Here is a 20,535-nt window from a genome sequence, read left to right on the forward strand (position 1 = left end):
TTGCAAACTGCTGACTGGCACAGCTACCTTAGAGAACTAATAGATCACCGTGATCAAAGACAGCTGCTGTTCTGGTGGAGCTACCAAATTCTCCTCAGGAACCCCAGTTTGTAATTATCTCTCACTGGGATCAGCATCCACCTTCTCTTCCTTCCCTAGCAACATAAGAGAGCATCACACAGCATCGCCAGCCTCCAGCTCTTGTTCCCACACAATGAGATGCGACATATTAAACATACAATGCATGTTCGAGTAAGTGGAGCCAACGAGAGCTAAAGAGCTTGCAGCTGCTGGTACCACCTGTGTCCCTCAGCTTCCAGCCAGAACAATCTCCTCTCTGCAGCCTCTAGTTGTGGCAAGAGATAAAAGAGGGAGAAAGTGAGAATGACATGTCTGGCTCCTGTCCTGCTCTCCTCACGAAGGAGCCAGTTGATCTGGAAAGCTTCCCCTTACAAATGTGGAGGATTGTGCCTCTTTTCCCCACAAGCATGCAAACACAAGGTGGCCATGGACGAATTTCCCATTTAATCCTCCCTGGCCAAGGCCCCACATGCTCATTGTCACAGTTCACCTAAGTGCAATTTCATTGCTTAGCATTGTTGGCTCTCCTGCGTCATGAGGATTGCTTTGGGATGGTAAACTTGGGCTGAGCAGGGAACAGACCTTGTGGGTAGACATGGTTTTGGCAGACCAAATGGAAATCTATCCTGAGGTCCATTTTATTTTAAGAGATGTTTTTATAACAGCTTTTGACAGAGAGATAAGCTTTTAAAAAATATAATTTTTTAACCTCCTTTTTTGTTTTTTTGATTAAAAAAAACAGAAAAACAAACAGCTATTTTTTTTTCCCTTGTCTGACCAAGTGGTGATATGGATGCCTTTCAAAGTTTGGAATTATCTGTTGGCTACATCACTGCCTCAGGACAACTGGCATCCATTCAGGGATCAGAAAGACCATCGGTTGTTTGGATCTTTTTCCTTTCACATGGAGTTTTGTTTTGCTTTTTCCCTTTCCATGTATTTCATTTCTGAGTCGACCGGTTTGAATCAATGCCCATCTTGGGCCAGATTGTGCCATTAAATCACTGGCCAGTATTATAGCCTGGATGAGAAGCAAGGTTGGCAGAAATAGGCAGTCACATAGATCCTCACTAGGTTGCTACCAATATTAGCTATCAACACGAGCACTGGAGCTGTTCCTTCAAGCTCCATCCTCAGACTAAAGTCTCCGTTCTGCAAAACGCTTCCTGCAGTTTCTCTACTCTTTTTAGGTGACATCTGAAGCATAGCTGCTGGAGAAAATTCTTTCAGTCATGTTGCAAGGCCAACACCTGTACTCCTAGAATCTTGCCTCTTTTCACTTCTCATATTGAAGGTTTTTATCCCTTCATTTCCCTTGCATCATATCAGAATGTTACTGCCAGTCTGGTAAAGACAGGATGTAACCACCACAGCATAACATTTCTCCTTCTGGCGCAGCATGAAACTGCTCATCTTCCAATTTAAATAAACTAGTGAGCCAAGTTACAAACATATTTGAGCTTTGTAGTATAAAGTCTGAGATTTTAGAGCCATCACAGAGCTCTGGTTGTTAACACCATGGACTTCCTAGAGACATACTTTCCCACTTAGAAATATTGTTTACAAACATTTTGAGCACCCCTTGTGCTTGTCCAATGGTTTTCAAGCCACCAGAGCACTGGCAGGGAGGTTTTCCCCAGACTTTTTCTCCTCTAACTAGAACAAATCTATGAATTAGACTGTACTTCTCCCACAATTAGAAAAAAAAAATAACTGGATGTAGGGCCATGAGGCCTGTTGCAGTCATTACAGCACTTGTCCTATTTCTACTTTACTGGAATGATTCATAATACATAATTAATTTACTAAGTGTAAGCAATAGAGTACTCTCTTTTCTTTAGATCTCCCTACAGAGGAACTCTGCCTCCACTGAACACTGACTAGAAAAAGAGCTTGGGAGGTGGCACTTCAGAGGTGACAGGAGTAGGTGACACGTGTTCTTCACTGTGCCACTGCCCAGTTACAGTGTCATTTGTTTCATCTTTGTTGGTAGATGCTTTGTTCTCTTTTGTCGAGAGAAGTTGTGGGAGAAGATGACCTTATTGATTATGACTGGTCTTGGAACAGAGGGAGCACACGGGGCAGTACAGTGACCACTTCAGGAGACAATATAATTTGATATTCCTGCTAGTAAGCACACCAAGCAGAAAGTGACCACGTCAAACAAACAGCCTGATCTGTGCCTATATCATTAGCTCTGCTAGTAAAGAGGGAGTGAAGAAGTTAAGCCTCCCACTTTCCATGTTGCACATTGTCCCGTGGCAGCTCCCAGCATTTGATTTTTGTATTTGCTCTGTAGCTCATTCCTTTCAATCACTGTAAAACTGGCATTAGACCAATTTCATTTCTCTTGGACTGCTCCTTGCTTATCTTCTGTATGCACTGATGGCCCAGTCCTATAATGTGACAGATGCTGTCCTGGAGCAGACAAAAATTGAACAGCATTGTCCTGCACCTTCCAGGAATTAATCAAAAGGCAGCCCAGACTTTTCCAAATGTTGCTGAGACATTACTTCTCTCTCTTTTTCTGTAATGGTTTTTGTCCTGGCATTGGACACACACATCATTGCAACAGCATGTTGTGACCGATACCGTAAGTCTACCAGAAAATGTTTATTTCCTTTAGGAACAATTGGGTCTTGATGTTAATTGTGCTCCTCCACTCCTTTTGCAAACATGCTATTTATACAAGCCATTATGGGAGCCAGATATCCATCCTTCTGCAGTTCTACAAGCAGGGTCTGCATGTTCAAATTCAGATGTGTTTACAGGCGCATGAGAGAGACAATATTAATGCACCAAGTTGGGCATAACTCATCAAACCACATTGCTGCTCCTTTGAAAATGTGATGCAGGATTCAAAGTCCTGTTGACACATTAAATTAAGAAATGTTTACAAGTGTTTAACATTTCAAATGTATCTTCATTCTCCCTGCTTAGCATATGGCATTACAGATTCATAACTTACATTAAAGGTGCTTGCATTGCCACCTCCTGTGAAACATGTCTGGGGGTGTTACTAGAGTGGCTCTTACTGGGGCTGCATAGTAATTCTTTTTCAATAGTTCTGTTGTGTGGAGCTTGACTGAGAAGTGTCAGTAGTTGTCATTACTTACTCACTAGGCAGCCTTTAGGCAGAATATTAACATTCTTTTATGTGGCTCTAATGAGGCCATATCTGGACTATTGTGTCCTGCAGTACTGTGTCCAGTTCTGGGCTCCCCAATTCAAGAGAGACAAGGAACTACTGAAGATAGTCCAGCAGAGGCTACAGAGGTGATGAGTGGACTGAAGCATCTCCCTTATGAGAGAAGGCTGGGAGACCTGGGCCTATTTAGCCTGAAGAAGATTGAGAGGGGATCTCACCAGTATCTAAAAAGAAGGTGTCAAGAGGATAGGGCCAAACTTGCTTCAACGGTGCCCAGCAATAGGACAAGAGGCAATGGGAACTAACTGAAACACAGAAGGTTCCATCTGAACATGAGAAAAAACTTCCTTCCTGTGAGGGTGCTGGAGCACTGGATCAGGTTGCCCAGAGAAGTTGTGGAGTCTCCTTATCTGGAGATTTTCAAAACCCACCTGGACTCATTCCTAGGCAACCTGCTCTGCTTTAGTAGTGGGTTTGGGCTAGATGGTCTGCAGAGGTCCCTTCCACAGCCCTTACTGTTCTGCAAGACTGTGTTTTCTAATGGCTCTAGTTTAATTATTTGCATTGTGATAACATTAACACTGACATTCTGTGGAGCTCATGCCTTGATTTACTTACACAAGATTCAGGTCTTTTCTTTTTGTCTATGAATGTGTGCTTAGTCTTTCCCTGTCTCCAGATTTTCTCCTAATCATTAGCTCATGATCTAGTGTGAGGTGTCCCTGCCCATGGCAGGGGGGTTGGAACTGAATGATCTTTGAGGTCCCTTCCAACCCTGACAATTCTGTGATACATGTGCTGTAATGGACAAGTTAATAAGGTCTCATTTTAATTTCTCACGCTTCAGCTAGTCTTTTTTTTCCACAGTAAGGAGAGACTTGGAAAGCTACTTCTCTATGAAAGCTTAAATCATGAATCTAGATAGCTGTGCCTCACATTCAGGTAACAGTGTGTGGAGCCAACATTTTGCTCCATGTGCTGGTGACTACAGTCATAGTGCCTTGCAACCACTGGTAATTACTGCATGCTAGCTGGCATTTTCACAGAGTCACAGAATTCACCAGGTTGGAAAAGATCTTTGAGACCATCAAGTCCAACCTATCACCCAACACCTTCTAATTAGCTAAACCATGGCACAAAGTGCCTCATCCACTCTCCTTTTAAACACCTCTAGTGCTGGTGACTCCACCACCTCCCTGGGTAGCCCATTCCAATGCCAATCACTCTTGCTGTGAAGAACTTCTTCCTAACATCCAGCCTAAACCTCCCCTGGTGCATCTTGAGACTGCGTCCCCTCATTCTGTCACTGGTTGCCTGGGAGAAGAGACCAACCCCCACCTGGCTACAACTTGCCTCCTTTCAGGTAGCTGTAGAGAGCAATAAGGCCTCCCCTGAACCTCTTCTTCTCCAGGCTAAACAACCCCAACTCCCTTAGCCAGTCCTCATGGATCTGTGCTGAGCCCCCTCACCAGCCTCATTCTCTGGACATGTTCAAGCACCTCAACATTTCCTGTCCTCTGCACACTGATTTTCCTAGCAGAAGAGAAACTGAGGAAACCTCAATAGATGCAGCAATGCAGTCATCAAGTTGATGTCAATAGTCTATGTTATACATAAGCTACATGGCAAAAAAGAAGACAGAGAACAAATATTTCAAAGCAGTTCAGTAATTTGGGTCCTGTTGATTTGCCAAATGTGCAAAACCCACTACAAAACTTAAGCAGCCTGGATCAGAGCAGAGATTTTCCACATCAGTATTATTTTTGAGAGCTGCCTAAAGTAAGTGCAAACATCACAATAGGCAACTGCATTGCTGGGTCATACAAACAGAAAATTCTCCATTCTGCCAAAGATTTGTAATGTGGCTCTTGGTTACTGCTGCCAGCTCTCTTGTATAGATTTCAGTATAGTATTAGTCACGTTGTGTGCCTGTTTCACTTGGAGCTGGATGAATTTTTGTTGCATTTTACTTCAAAATGCATAAGGATATTCATTTTCAGACTGACTTTGCAACATCTAAAAGTACAAAAAACCCAAACCCAAACCCATAAGAGACTTCTGAAAATGAAGTTGTGTGTGGTTAGGGCTAGACACAGGCATGTGTGAGTTTATCACATTTAGCTGTGTTGTGCTATCTTCTCAAGATAAAAGGACAGGCAGAGCAACATTTTCATGTTGTTGCCAAAGCTATGTCACAGCAAAAGCACTCATTAATTATAATGCACATTTTACTACTGGGGAGAAATTACAGGTTATTCTGATAGTGTAATGACACAAGCAGAAACATAAGTTTGTGTTGGAATTCTCATTTGCTGTAGTTGTTTTCTGTTGAACATATCTTTTGATTTAAAAAGATTAAAAAGAAAAGTATTTCCTTACACTCACAGGCAAAACACCTGCAAAGCAGACAGTGAAGTATTTCAGGGAAATGCATACAGAGAAGAAAAATTGAGGAGAAAGAAGCACACAGAGATAATTATATGGATCCTGGGCTTGATTCATTGCAGTAGCATTCCAGTGAAGTAATTCAAAAGAAGCTAAGCCAGCATTATATTGGAAGAGAGTCACACTGGTAAACCAGGGCTTCTTTTGGCATGCTCATGTGGAAAAGGGAAATGTGCTCATTGGAGTCTCCTCTTACTTTTGCAGCATAAACCAGCAGTAATTCTGCCGAAATAAATGGAGTTAAGCCAGGTTAGCATGAAGGGGAGATGAGAATCAGATTTGCAAAGCATGGTTTGCTGTGATTTAGCACACAAATAAGTCCTTTATAATCTGTTTACCAACAATGGATGAAATATGCAAATTGTCTTTTTGGAAAGCAACCATGAAAACTGAGCTTCACAAAAGCAAAATGAGGGGTGGGAATGTACTTAGTTCCAGACATTCACATCTGTAGTCAGAGGTTTGATACACAAACACTGTCTCAGTGAGAAGAAAACTGCCAAGTCTTCGTAACACATGCAGAAGTAAGGTAGATTATAACAAGATGTGAGACCACGATTTGGAATGGCAAATATCCCTCACAGACACTCGGATAATCCAACAATCAAGCCTCAAAGAATGTCCCTTCAAGCAAAGCTAGGCAGGCCAACTATGCCATTTCACAATGTGGGCTGCACCCAAAATCCACTGCAGAGCTGTATAAATGTGCTTGGGTCCAGGTGGTCCTAGCACCTGGTAGTCTCAAGCAGGAGTAGTCATACAAATCCCCCCAACCTTATGTTTTCTAAACACTGAGGATTTAAAATGGCTGCAAACGTGTAACAACTGAATAAGAGATCCCTAAATAACAAGAGAGCAAAATGCTTTCGTGGTCACTTAGCCATGGAAGAGACAAGGAAGTTCAAACACTTATTTGTGGGGTTTAGGATGCAGTTGTGGATAGCCTGGTGAAGCTGCACAGTGTTGTTAGAGATATTATTTCCTTATGCTAAGTACTTAAGTTGAGATTTCCTTCTTTAGAGATTTTTTTCTCTCATTCTAACCCAGGCTAATCACAGAACTCTGTGTTACCTGTAAGAAGATGCCTGTATTATGACATCCAAGATCAGATTTACTGCTCAGGACATGCAACATATAGAATCATAGAATGGGTTGGAAGGAACCCTAAGGATCATCTAGTTCCAAACACCTCCCTCCAGGAAGGGGGCATCCACAAAGTACTTGGGCAACCTGTTCCTTTGTCTCACTATCCCTGCTATAAGGAATTTCTTGTTAATCTCCAGTCTCAATCTTCCCTCTCCCAGCTCAAAGCCATTGCCCCTCACCCCATCACTGCAAGCCCTTGTAAAAAATCCCTCCCAGCTCACCCGTTGCCCCTGTAAACTGAGGGTGGATCCTGGACAAGCTGCTGTGGGTGACTCTGCTTTAGCAGGAAAGACTGGTATTTATGTTAGCTCTGTTCTAAAGTGTTTCTTGGGGAGTACTTCAAGTACCACAGTGAAGGAAGCTAGGCCTTATCTTTCCCTAGCAAGCTTAAGAGATGATGACCTCATATCTCCAGTTGCTGCCTTCTGTATTTGTCTAATAGATTTGGGAAAGACAGCCTCACAGTTTGAGATGGAAGGGAGGACAGACAGGAAGAGTTGGCGTAGCTCATGGAGTCTGGTTGGTGATACCTGTGATCATCAATGCAGGATGGGGGTTGATAGGATTGAGAGCAGCCCTGTGGAGGAGGATTTGGGAGTACTGGTGGATGAAAAGCTGGACACAAGCTGATAATGTATGCTCACTGCCCAGAAACCAAGCATATTGTGGACTGTATCCAAAGCAGCACATCCAGCACATCAAAGGAGGGGATTCTGTCCCTCTGCTCTTCTCTGTGAAACCCCAAATGCTGTGTCCAGCTCTGGAGTCCTCAGCTCAAGAAAGGTAAGATACTGTTGGGGTGGGTCAAGAGGTAACAAAAATTATCAGAGGGCTGGAACACCTCTCCTATTAAAAACCCAACCAAACAAAAAACCCAACCAAAAAATCTGAGACCATTTGGGTTGGAGAAGAGAAATCTCCAAGGAGACCTTACTTGCAGCCTTAACGGGAGCACAGAATTTGGTTCTCATCAGGATCTCCTTGCATCTGGGTGGAAAGCTGCTGTGGTTGCAGAAAGTGATTGCTCTCACGCTATTCAAACAAGTGCTTATGACTCAGGCCTGCACTTTTGGACATCTGCAAATGTTGTGTTCCACTAATGAGTCAAAACTTAAAAGGTAAAGAGAAAATACACAGGACTATCCTTATTCTTATGTCTCATCAAAGCATTCAAAGACAAATGAGTTATTTCTACACTGCATTCCAAACAGCCCAGACAAGGACAACACAAAGATCTTGTTAATGAACTTCACTGTGGTGTTCTCTCTCCAAAAAAAGTAAGGGTGATGCAATTAACCAGCAATGTAGCAAACCTTCTGGGTTAGAACAAATTAGGAGCCTAACCTTTCAAAAATAAGTAAGTGAGGATATTAGAAAAGCATATCACAGAAGACGATGAATTGAGAGGATAAATAAGAATTTTCATGATTTCTCATTCTGCAGGAGCATGACATTATTACAGCCTGCTTAAAGTTAACAGAGGAAAAAACATGGAATGAGTGCAGAGGAGGGCAATGAAGCTGGTGAAGGGCCTAGAGAATAACTCTTATGAGGAGCGACAGAAGGAGCTGGGGATGGTTAGTCTGAAAAAGAGGATGCTGAGGAGGCTGACAGCGATAAGACTCCTACAGCTACCTGAAAGGATGTTGTAGAGAGGCTGCTGTGGGTTTCATCTCACAGGTAAATAGTGGTAGAACAAGAGGGAATGGCCTCAAGCTGTGATTGGGTAGGTTTAGACTGGACATGAGGAATTTTTTTTTTCCCAGCAGGAGTGGTCAGGTGTTGGAATGGTCTGCCCAGGGAGGTGGTGGAGTACCCAACCCTGGGTGTGTTTAAAAGCTGTTTGGATGTGGTGCTTGGGGATATGGCTTTAGGTGCACCTTGTAGAGTAGGGATATCAGTTGGATTTAGTGATCCTGAGGGTCTTTTCCAACCAAAATGTTCCTGTGATTTTGTGAAATTAAAATATGGAGCTTATTCTTACAGGAAATTTGAAGCCAAAAAGGATATGCGGAGTAAAAGAACAATTGGATGTGTACCTAGAAGATAAATCTATTAGGACTATTAAATGTGGAGATGTGTGATCTTAGGGTCATAAAATAATTCTTTGGTTCTGGAAGGCTTCTAAGCTCTCAAAGACCTTAGAACAACAAGTTCTACTACAGATATCATCGTTTAGGGATAAGTCTCACAAAAAGGAAAGAGTATTTGCCAACAAAACCAGCCCACAGTTTGTTTATGAGAATTATCTGAAGTAATGCTCAAAAATGAACCTAGCCCCTTCAGAGTGCTCTTCAGGGAAGGAAAACAGTTAGGAAATAGCATTAACTTCTGGCCTTTAAACATCAGGAAAATAAACCCAAACAAATCCCCCAACTACTTCAGTCACATAGCCGTCGTCATTCCAAGTTTTAGCAGAAACTATTAAATAGTTCTACTCACAGCTCACTATGTCTCCAAAACAGTGTTAGAAGATTAAAAGTTTAGAAATGTCCCTTTTAGAACTGAAAAGAACCTAAGCATAGCCTAACCTAGCCCCAGACATAACAGCTGTTTGCTCAGAGGCAAAACCAGCCAATTGATTGCTACAGCACTATGCAAGTCGGGCTTCACGGCGCAAACCTCCCTCCAGTTTGATCATCTGCATCTGCCGACACTTTACAGCAAAGGACTCATGACTCCTTACATCAGGGGCAGCTCCAGACTGAGAGGGGCTCTAACCACAGAATCAGTCAGGGTTGGAAGGGACCACAAGGATCATGTAGTTCCAGCCCCTCCTGCCATGGGCAGGGACACCCTACCCTAGACCATAATAAATGCATATATATGTATGATAAATGTATATAAATACCTGAGGGCCGGGTGTCAGTAAAGAAGGGACAGACTCTGCCCACTTGCACACTGTGGTAGGACAAGAAGCAATGGATGTAGGCACAGGAATTCCACCTCAACAGAACAAGTACTTCTTTAGTGTAAGGGCCACAGAGTACTGGAATAGCCTTCCTAGAGAGGTTGTGGGGTATCCTCTCTGGAGACTTTGAAGACCTGTCTGGATGTGTTCCTGTGTAACCTGCACTGGATTCTATGGTCCTGCTCTGGCAGGGGGGTTGGACTTGATCTCCAGAGGTTCCTTCCAACCCCTAACACATCCTGTGATCCTGATTTCCTGTATCTCAGAGGGCAAAATTAGTATGAAAAAAGTAGTCAGTGTTTGCAAAGGCAATAGTTGAGCAACTGTGAAATTCAAATATGAGCATTAGTGAGATGCTCATTTAAAACCTTCCTCTTTTCTTGGCTCTCTTACAAAGGCAGAGCATGCAGAATGACTATTGAGAGACAGCCTAGACTGAACAATGAGGACACTTGACTTCAGACCACACACATATTCCTTCGCTTGACTCTCAGATCATCTCTGGACACCGAATAAACACTTTTTCTGAGGCAGTCTCTTCCATCCCCAAAATTGCTCTTCCCAAGGCATTGCTCTCAGTAAATCAAACACCTCACAATATTTCCAACAGTTTGCATTCAGCAGAAATGGGACACCTTGTCATCTGCATGCCAGGAGCCTGATTTTGTCAATTAGATGCTGTATATAAAAAGCCTCTGCTATCTGCTTTCTTGCTACTCTGGGGAACGCATAGGAATGATTTTAAATGAGGAAAATACGGGTGGGAATATTGTTTTATTTGGGAATTTTAAACTTTGAAACACATCTACAAAGTGTATTTTAGAATTAATAGTAGTTTGTGGGTTTGTTTCTTGTGGTTTTTTTTTGTATGCATACAAATACATGTATTTTGGATTCAATTAAAGAGAGAGAATATATCTCAATATATCATAGAATCAACCAGCTTGGAAGAGATCTCCAAGATCATCCAGTCCAACCTAGCACCCAGCCCTATCCAATCAACTAGACCATGGCACTAAGTGCCTCATCCAGGCTTTTCTTGAACACCTCCAGGGATGATGAATCCACCACCTCCCTGGGCAGCCCATTCCAATGACAAATCACTCTCTCTGTGAAGAATTTCTTCCTAATAAACTTCTTCCTAGCCTATCTTAGAATCACACATTAGTTAGCACAGATTTTGAAAGACAGGCCAAAATGCCTTAAAAATAAGTATCTATGAGCAAAGCATGGGAAAATCCTCTGATGTCCTTGGTGCAGGCCCAAAGGACATGCAAGTAAGAGATGTATTGTCTGTGGCACAGAAATTATTCCACTTATGAGCTCTATACCTTCCTTGTGACATGACTGTTACATAACAGGAGTCATTTTTGAAGATTCTAATACGTTTCACTGCTTACAGAATTTCAGCCTGGCTTTTTAGATGGATGAGAATGTTCATAAGCTGCAAAGGGGAAAAAAGTAAAGAGAAAGGAATAATGCTGAGATGATGTGAGTTTGTTTAGGGTGAGCCAGTCTGTGATTGTACAACAGATCATTTGAACCTTTGCAACCTTCTGAACCTTTTTGATCCCACCTCACCATTGCACTAATACCCTTTGTTCTCTTTTGAGCTATGGTCACTTAGAATCACTCATCTCAGAAACCTCACACTGGTGTCTTACAGACTGCTGATATAACACTCCTAATCACAAAAGAACAATTTTCAGAGCAATACACAGGGGAATTGCACTGTTTCCAAACTGCAATTGTTGGCCACTTGGTTTATGTTTCATCCTATTCTTTTTGGATATATTTTTGATGTAGCAAACAAACTGAATTCTTCTTGAAAAATAAATTACACACTGGGAGTTTTCTCAGCTGTCCACACAGCATTTGTTTCACCTTCCGGCATATGTTCTGAGCGTATCACTGAGACTGACCCTAAGAAAGAAGGTGTTTGCCAGCTGTCACCACAAAGTAGTTTCTAAACTGTGGTTTCTGTGTTATTGCCGGATCTCAAGTGCTGTTGCACAAAAAATATCATAGCAAAAGCTAATCTTTTACAGATGACCAATACATATTAATGAGCAAATAGCATTCTCAGATTTTATTTAATGGTAGCCTTTCTTTTCAATAGATTATTTTATACTTAAAAAAACCCAAACCAAACCCCAACAGCTAAGAGGACATACTTTTATTTTATAAAGCTCAAACTCAGCTGCTGTTCTTTAAGCAATGGAAACAAAACACTCGTTAACATTCACATATATTGAGTGGCTTGATTATACTGCTCTACTGCAAGATGCTTTGTGTCTTCCCTGAGTCCTGGATTATTTACCTCTCAGCTAAGTGATTCTGCAGAACATTTAAAACAATATTGAATTAGTTATTCTATATCATAGAATCAGTCAGGGTTGGAAGGGACCACAAGGATCATCTAGTTTCAGCCCTTCTGCTATGGGCAGGGATACCCTACCTTAGATCAGGCTGGCCAGAGTCTCATCCAGCCTGGCCTTAAGCACCTCCAGGGACAGGACCTCAACCACCTCCCTGGGCAACCCATTCCAGGCTCTCACCAACTCTCATGGTGAAGAACTTCCTCCTCATGTCTAGGCTGAACCTACCCACCTCCAGCTTTGCTCCATTCCCCCTAATCCTGCACTACCTGACATCTTAATTCCTAGATTCTATGATCCTGCTCTGGCAGAGGGTTTGGACCTGAAGATCTCCAAAGGTCTTTTCCAATTCCTAACATCCTATGATCCTGTGATATCTGTGGTAGAATACTGCAATGCAAAATACATATATCTATAGCCTCACTTACTTTAAAAAGTAGAAATAATCAAAATCAAGGAAAGTGAGTGGCAGAAAATACTAGGAAATATTTTTAAGACCAACATGAATCCTGCAATGGTGCCTGTTGTTAAATACATCCTTCTTCAAGAGATAAAACCCAGGATTATTATGTAAGGAACTGGGGATACCATGCCATGTATATCATGAATTATGAAACCAGACAATACAGATTATGTATTTTATCCTTTGAAACATGAGTAGAAACTCTGAGTACTTTTCTAGCTCAAAGTTTCTTGTCCAGCCTGGAATAGTCAAAGCTGAAGGTATCAAGTGCTCAGCATCTTGGGGTATCTGTCATCTTTCAAGTGTCTCATGCTGTGCACATGCAACCATGGCTCACTTCTTAAAGACATGCTTGGAAGTGAAGCACTTTCCAACCTCCCGCTCGGCTCTGGAACCTCTGCCTTGTCTGTCTTACCCTGCAAAAAGTAGTCAAAAATATACCTTCTGACCTTGATAATACTGCATCTCCCCTATGGAGAGAGACTGAGAGCCCACAGGCTATGTAGTCTGGAGAAGACTGAGAGAAGATCTCATCAATTTATACAAATATCTGAGAGGTGGGTGTCAAGTGGATGGGGCCAATCTCTTTTTGGTGGTCAGCAGCAATAACACAAGGAGCAATGGCTACAAACTGGAACACAGAAGGTTTCACCTCAATGGGAGGAGAAACTTCTTTAGAGGGAGGATGATGGAGCAGTGGAACAGGCTGCTCAGAGAGATTGTGGAGTCTCCTTCTCTGGAGACTTCCAAAACCCACCTGGATGCGCTCCTGTGTGCACTACCCTAGGGGATCCTGTCTTGGCAGGGTGGTTGGACTCAATCTCTGAAGGTCCCTTCCAACCTGTAAAGTTCTGTGATTCTGTTTAGATTGGACATTAAGAAAGATTTCTTCAGCAAAACATTTGTCAACCCCTGGAACAGGTTGCCTAGGGAAGTGATGGAATTGCCATCCCTAAGGGGATTTAACAAATGTGTAGATGTGAGTCTGAAGGATGTGGTTTAGTGGTGACCTGGCAGTGCTGGGTTACAGCTGGATTTGATGATCTGAAAAGTATCTTTCAACCAAAACAATTCATTGATTCTATTTGAACAGGCTCTACAATCAGGCCTTAGAATATTTGCAGATAGGCTTTTCAGCCCAGCTATTAAGTGATATTGATGACATGTAATAGTAAGTGCCTTACACACTCCACTCTTACTAAAGTTTTTCCAAGGGAAGAAGGTATTTTCCTCTTCTTATGAGAAATAAAACAGATGTACAGAGAAAAGAATTTGCACAAGGTGACACCAAAGGCTGCAGCACACAGAAGAAACAAACTTGAAGCAGCTAGGTTCCCACCCTGAGTCTGAAGCAGGAGTACAGCCCTTTGTCTCCAGCGAGGGCTGTGTTCTCATTTCTTTATCATTTTCAGTGCATCTGTCATATTAATTAAGATAATTAATGGAGCTAGCAGAGCAAAAGCTACATATATGGGCCCTGATGTCATTCACTGCCACCACAATGGTAGAGACCACAAGCTAGTGGTAGCTAGTTCCACATCCTCTCCCTTTTTGGAAGGAATTCACACAAAGTAATGCTATTTTTTCTTTATCTCTACTCTTACTAAGGTAAAATGTGGTGAGACTAAATACCTGTTCCACCAGTGGTTTTCAACTCACGATATATTGCCTATGCCTAAAGTAGCCATAAAAAATAAGAGAAGCAAATTTGTCTGTGCTGTGCAGACATTCACCTGTGTGGAATTTTCAAGGGATCTGCATTGTTACTTCAAAAATGAGATGCCTATGAAGAAAATCAAACCATTCTCAGGTACCTTTCAAAACGTTCAAAGTGCCTTTTGACTACCTGAGGAGCATCCCTGGTCAGGATTTTTTTGCAGGCTCAGTGACTGCAATCTGGCCCTGAGCACATGGGAAATCTTGGAGCCATCACCTCCTCTGCAACCACCCGAGTCACTCAGAAGACCTTGCATGTCTTGCATTTAGAAAGAATTGTCATTTTAAACAAATGCTTTTCAAAACCCTGTATCAATGCTCTAGCTGCAAAACAGTGAGTAAACTCACACCAAAGAAACTCCTTGCTAAGCCTGATGATGCCAGCTGAAGAAAGCAGAGTTATAACTTTCCTCTCCAATTCTTCAACAACAGTAGTCTCAGTGTCTTCCTTATCACCCAGATGAATAAGGAAAACCAGTGGGTTTTATTTCAGGCATAAAGTTATTATAAAGCACATGTTTAGAATAATAACAACCACAATTCAAGAGGAAAAAAAAAATCAATCCTCTACCATAACAATGTCTGTATTTTTATTCCTGCTGTATCAGGCATTTCAGCAGCAAGAATTTGTATTTCTCCTCATTCTGTGAGGCAGAAGAGGCTTACAATTCTGTGAAATGTAATGTACAGGTTTAATAGGATTGTACTCTTGCCTAATGTCACAGCAACAAATAAATGCAGTAGAGAATTGCTGACACAATAGGAAACTGCTAGTTCAACACAAATGAGTCTCTGTAAATAAATCTGAAGTAATTTCTCTCTACATTTTTGTTGCTGCTTTAAGCCTGGGTTAGAGTAAGGAGGTGGCATGGCATTAATAGTGTGTGTGTGGGGGTGTGTTAAAAATTCTTCTAGCAATGTGTTGCAGCATGTTGTAACTTAAGGAAAACGTGACTTGACAGTTCACCTCTGAAACATCTTGTTTAGGCACAAACTCCCCTTGCAGCCCACATACAAAGAGCACAGAATGGCACATTGTGAGCTGGGGGAAATGGGATTGTGTAGGGACACAGTGGCACTCCCATGCACTTGGCAATGATCACATAATCAGATTCAGAGCTCTTGCAACACAACTGGCACCAGATATCCTGAGTACAAGAAATGATAGCAGCTCCTTACTTCCCCAGTCAGCAGTTCTTGGCTCTTTCTGTCACTGTTTCCTTACTGGCACAGGTTTCTTCTGACTAGCAGATCCAGTGACAATCATACTGGAGAAACACACATCAGCCTTACCTCAGCCATTTTCCATTCTACTCACATTGACTCTTTCCAGTGTAAGACAGGACTAATCCTCTCCCACTACCTAGTTACACCACAACAGCATGCCTGCCAGAAGGACCACTCAAGACTGCTAAGTATTTTGAATAGCTACTCTGGAGGGATTCAAAACCTGCCTGGATGCAATCCTGTACAAGCTGCTTTAGGTGACCCTGGCTTTAGCTGGGAAGCTGGCCAAAGGTCCCTTCCAACTCCTACCATTATGTGATTTTATGAGACCATGAGAGAGCCTTATCATGAGTAAAATAAGGAGCAAACCACCAAAACTCAACAGTTACTACAGTGGCTGTTGTTAGCATGAGATTGTGATGAATAGAAGAGCTAGCCCTTATATCATCCTTTTTCTTCACCCTTCCTTCTATTGACATGTCTTGACGAGACACTCAACCACCTGCTCTCCCCCTCCCCCTCCTCAACAGGACAGAAAGTTGAAAAGAAGATGGAAAAGCTCATGAGGTTGAGGTAAAGATCACTCACCTATGATGGGTAAAACACTCAACTTAAGGAAAAAGCAATTCTATTTATTGCCAACTAAACCAGAGTTGGGTGGTGAGAAATGAATGCAAAGTCAAATGCTTTCACCCTCCTGATCCCCTCTTACCTGTACTTCCAGCTCCACTTGCCTCACCAGGTTCTCTCCAGAAGATTCTACTCTCACATTTGAATCACTTCTTTCCCTTCTTGCATCTTCACATTAAAAAAATGTTCCTTGCTATTCTTTTTTCTCTCTTCTTTTCCCAGTCACTTATCTGCTATGCTTTCTTAACCAGGCTTCCCTAGAGAGGCCCCAGCCTTGTCTCTGTGCAGATGAGGTGGGGTTATGGGGGAAAAGGAGATAACAACTACTCCTGAGTCAGGTTCTCAGCTGGTGTAAAGAAGTCCCATTCTCACCTCACCTACAGTAGCTGGCTGTGACTTCAATGATTTTCAGGAGCCTTCAGCTGCCATCCAAATTGTCTTAATTGGATGATTGAGCTGTATGACACTCTACAGCAGAACCTGGGATAGCTGTGTCAGGGCTGAAATTAATTTTTTAGCAATCTCCAATTATCTGCTTTCAGTTAACAGCCACTACTCAATGCAGCATGTAAGGAATAAGGAGCAGCACGAGGACCTGGTTGTTGCAGTGTTTATGGACAATCTTCCTGGGTGGTTTGATTAACTGAGGAGCAGATGCTATTTTTCACCCTTTTCTTGATCTATTTTTGTTTGGAAAATTCGAAGCTGATTGCACATATGCTTAAAGTTTGGGGATGCAGATTTGGAAAAAATCTAAACAAGGAAATGCATTTCATGAGTACTACCAAGTGGGCACTCAGTATTTATTCTAACCATTGGATTTCCATGCACAAATGTTTAGCTGATGCAAACAAAGAGGCTCAATTGGTCAAATCTTCTTTAGGTAATGAATGGATCTTGTTTCTGTCCTGGTTTAATTACCTTCCTTGGTTCAGATGCCTTCACTGAGCTGCATCTGCAAAATATTTCTCAGCTGAGGTATGACTAAATCCTTCCTATGATTTGACCCCATGGCAAGGATCCAGAGGGAGCTGGACACCCACATTGCTCTTCTGCAGTAAGAGTTGCATGTGCACAGCACCCTCACCCATTCTGTAGGAAGTTCTTGGGATTTCTCTATGGGATAAAATTGCATGTTGGGCACACATGTATATGTGGGGTGATATCAGAAGGGACACAGCATCATAAAAACATAGAATGGTTTGGGGTGAAGAGGACCTTAAAGAGTCACCTAATCCAACCCCCCTGCAATAAGAAGGGACATCTTCAACTGGATCAAGTTCTTCAGAATCCTGTCCATCCTGAACTAGAATGTTTGCAGGGGTGGAGCTCCTGTCATCTCTCTGGGCAACCTATGGCAGTATTTTGCTACCCTCAGCTGTATCTAGTCTAAATCTCCCCTCCTTTATTTTCAAATCAACACCCCTTGTCCTGTCACAACAGCCCTTATCAGAAAGACTGTCCTCATCTTTCTGCTTGTCCCCTTCAAGAACTGAAAGGCTGCAAGAAGGTCTTCCCAGAGCTTTTTCTTCTTCAGACTGAACAGCTTCAACTCTCTTAGCCTTTCTTCACTGCAGAGGTGCTACAGCACTCTGATAATTTCTGGGGCTTCCTCCAACAGTTCCATGTCTTTCCTGTGCTGAGGGCTCCAGAACTGGACACCATACTGCAGGTGAGTTCTCACCAGAGCCAACTAGAGGAGTACAATCACCTTCCTTGGTCTGCAGAGACTAAGGCTTCAATGCTTCTTGCAGGAGCGGATGAGCAAGATGAACCAAGTGCTGGCTAAGGCACCTGGGGGAACTTTGTAAGCCTGAGATGAAGGCATCATGGTAGGAGGGTGACCAAGGACCCTTTTGCCTTCACAGAGGTCAGAAAGCAGATGGAGAAATTTCTGTTAAGGTTAATCAAGGGACACATTTTGGTGTGTTACCTCCTGGTTAACCCAGAGCAATTATTTCTGACTGCATCTCCATTTACCAGGGGACAAATATTATGCCCTTCAAAAGACAAAGTGATGTGTGATTAGAGATCTCAAACCATGACAAAAGCATCAGAGATGGATTGGCAGAGGCCATCTCAAGGCCACCTCACTGATTCTGAGTCACCATTTTGCACAACTCAATGGTCTAGCATTTCCACGGAACAGGTGGATGTGCACAACTCACGATGCCAGGAGGTAACTACTCTTCTCCTAGAATGGTCTCTTTATTCTGGGAGTAAGACAGGAAGAAGGATGGGAATATTTAATTGATGTTTTTAATAGAATGAATCATTCCCACGTGAAAATATTAGGAACGCAGTTTTGTGTGTTTTCCACATTGCACCAGGAAATAGAAAGATACACTTCTTAGGGTTTGGGTAAGGTTTTACTTCATCATTTCCTGATTAGCCAAGTAGAAGAAGATGTATTTTCTTTCTTCCCATGCTAAGTATATTGACCTGAGTGTGTAAATCTTTCCAACTCTATCTGCACACTGGACCTCACACTGAGAATGTCAGAAGTGTTTGCAACAGTCATATTTTAAAGGCTGGAACAAATGACCTAGCTACAAATTTAAATGACATCTCAAGAGAAGAATTATTGACCAGAATTGAAAATTTCCATGAAAAATTATCAATGTTCATGCCATCTTGTCTCAGCAAAGTCTAAACAAAAGCAGTAGTGTTGTGGCAACCAGCAACAGAACAAGGGGACACAGACTCGAGTTGTGCAAGGAGAGGTTTAGGCTGGATGTTAGGAGGAAGTTCTTGCCAGAGAGAGTGATTTCGCATTGGAATGGGCTGCCCAGGGAAGGGATGGAGTTGCCATCCCTGGAGATGTTCAAGCAAAGACTGGATGAGGCACTTAGTGCCATGGTCTAGTTGATTGGACAGGGCTGGGTGATAGGACTGCATGATCTTGGAGGTCTCTTCCAACCTCACCGATTCTATGATTCTTTTGATTCTTTCTTTCAGAATCAAGTCTTTACCTGATGAGAACTCTAAGTGGTTGATTAACCTCACTTTTATCCTTGCCTGCTGACTTTGCTCCCCAGCCATACTGTGCACTCTGGCACATTACATCCCTCCACGGTGAAGTCCACCAATGGTGCATTGGATCTTTTTCACACTAATATTTTCAAATTAAAGCAGTTTTTCCTTCTGATGTGTCTCACTTTTGTTTTCAGTAGTTTTTATATTATCAATATAAAAAGTTTTTATATTATCAATATAAAAAGTTTTCAGTCAGGTTTTTATATTATCAATCTCAGAGACAAAATTTCAAAGCACTAATCAGAGATTCTATAACCTAATCTGTTTTCATAGCAATGGCCTAAGCAACAGGAAGAAACATGTAGCAAGTGTAGATGTGGTAAAATGCATCAGCTGTTAATAATGGCTGTTCATTTGATAGACACTCTCAGATATACAATCAGGACATCTGCAGACTTACAGAAGTATAGTCATGGCATTTGTTCACAGGATGTTAGAAGGGACCTCTAGAAATCATTGAGTCCAACCCCCCTGCCAGGACCATATCATCTAGCACAGGTCACACAGGAACACATCCAGACAGGTCTTCAAAGCCTCTGGAGAATCAGACTCCACAACCTCTCTGGGGAGCCTGTTCCAGTGCTCCATGACCCTTACAATAAATTTCCTCCTTACATTGAGGTGGAACTTCCTGTGCTGTAGTTCATACCCATTGCCCCTTGTCCTATCACAGGACGCAAATGAGAAGAGTTTGTCCCCTCCCTCTTGACACTCAGCCCTCACATATTTATAAACCTTGCTTAGATCCCCTCTAAGTCTTCTCTTCACCAGATCAAAAAGCCCCAGCCCACTCAGCCTCTCCTCAAAGGGCAGTGCTCCAGCCTCTTAATCATCTTCACAGCCCTCCATTGGACTCTTTGAAGTAGATCCCTGTCCCTCCTGAACTGGGGAGCCCAAAATTAAAAGCAATGTTCCATATATTCCACAATATGTTGTGACTTTAATGGTCACAAGCATCATTTAGAGACTGAAGAACTCAGAACATTTGTGTCCAGGTATGTCTGAGATCTGGCTGGATTATGCAAAATAAATTTGGGAATTTAATCCCTCACAAATTCTGTGTCACATAAGTGTTACAATCAGAGAGAAGGAGATTGTTTGCATAGGAGTACTGTGTGCAGTTCTGGAGCCCCCAGCATAAGAAGGACATCAAACTGTTGCAGCAAGTCCAGAGAAGAGCTGGAGCAGCTCTGCTATGAGGACAGACTACAAGAGTTGGGGCTCTTCAGCCTGGAGAAGAGAAGGCTTTGAGGAGACCTTATAGTGGCCTTCCAGTATCTAAAGGAGGCCTACAGGAAGGCTGGGGAGGGACTATTGACAAGGTCTTGACAGGACAAGGGGTAATGGGTTTAAA

The 20,535-nt window shown here is 42.4% G+C and overlaps 1 protein-coding gene across 14 annotated transcripts in view; it reads right to left on the minus strand.

Annotated features, from left to right (window-relative positions):
* Positions 1-20,535, minus strand: part of LOC135184794 (uncharacterized) — a 616,367-nt gene that overhangs the window by 40,678 nt on the left and 555,154 nt on the right. Inside the window, exon 28 of one of the 14 annotated variants that reach the window (XM_064160875.1) lies at positions 12,972-12,988. The exons of the other annotated variants lie outside the window; for them this stretch is intronic. The gene's annotated coding sequence lies outside the window, so the exon portion shown is untranslated. Of the gene's footprint in view, positions 1-12,971; positions 12,989-20,535 lie in introns of those variants that run through there. 14 annotated transcript variants of the gene reach the window in all.

Source organism: Pogoniulus pusillus, chromosome 21, assembly GCF_015220805.1.
Source record: "Pogoniulus pusillus isolate bPogPus1 chromosome 21, bPogPus1.pri, whole genome shotgun sequence".
Classification (NCBI taxonomy): Eukaryota; Metazoa; Chordata; class Aves; order Piciformes; family Lybiidae; genus Pogoniulus; species Pogoniulus pusillus.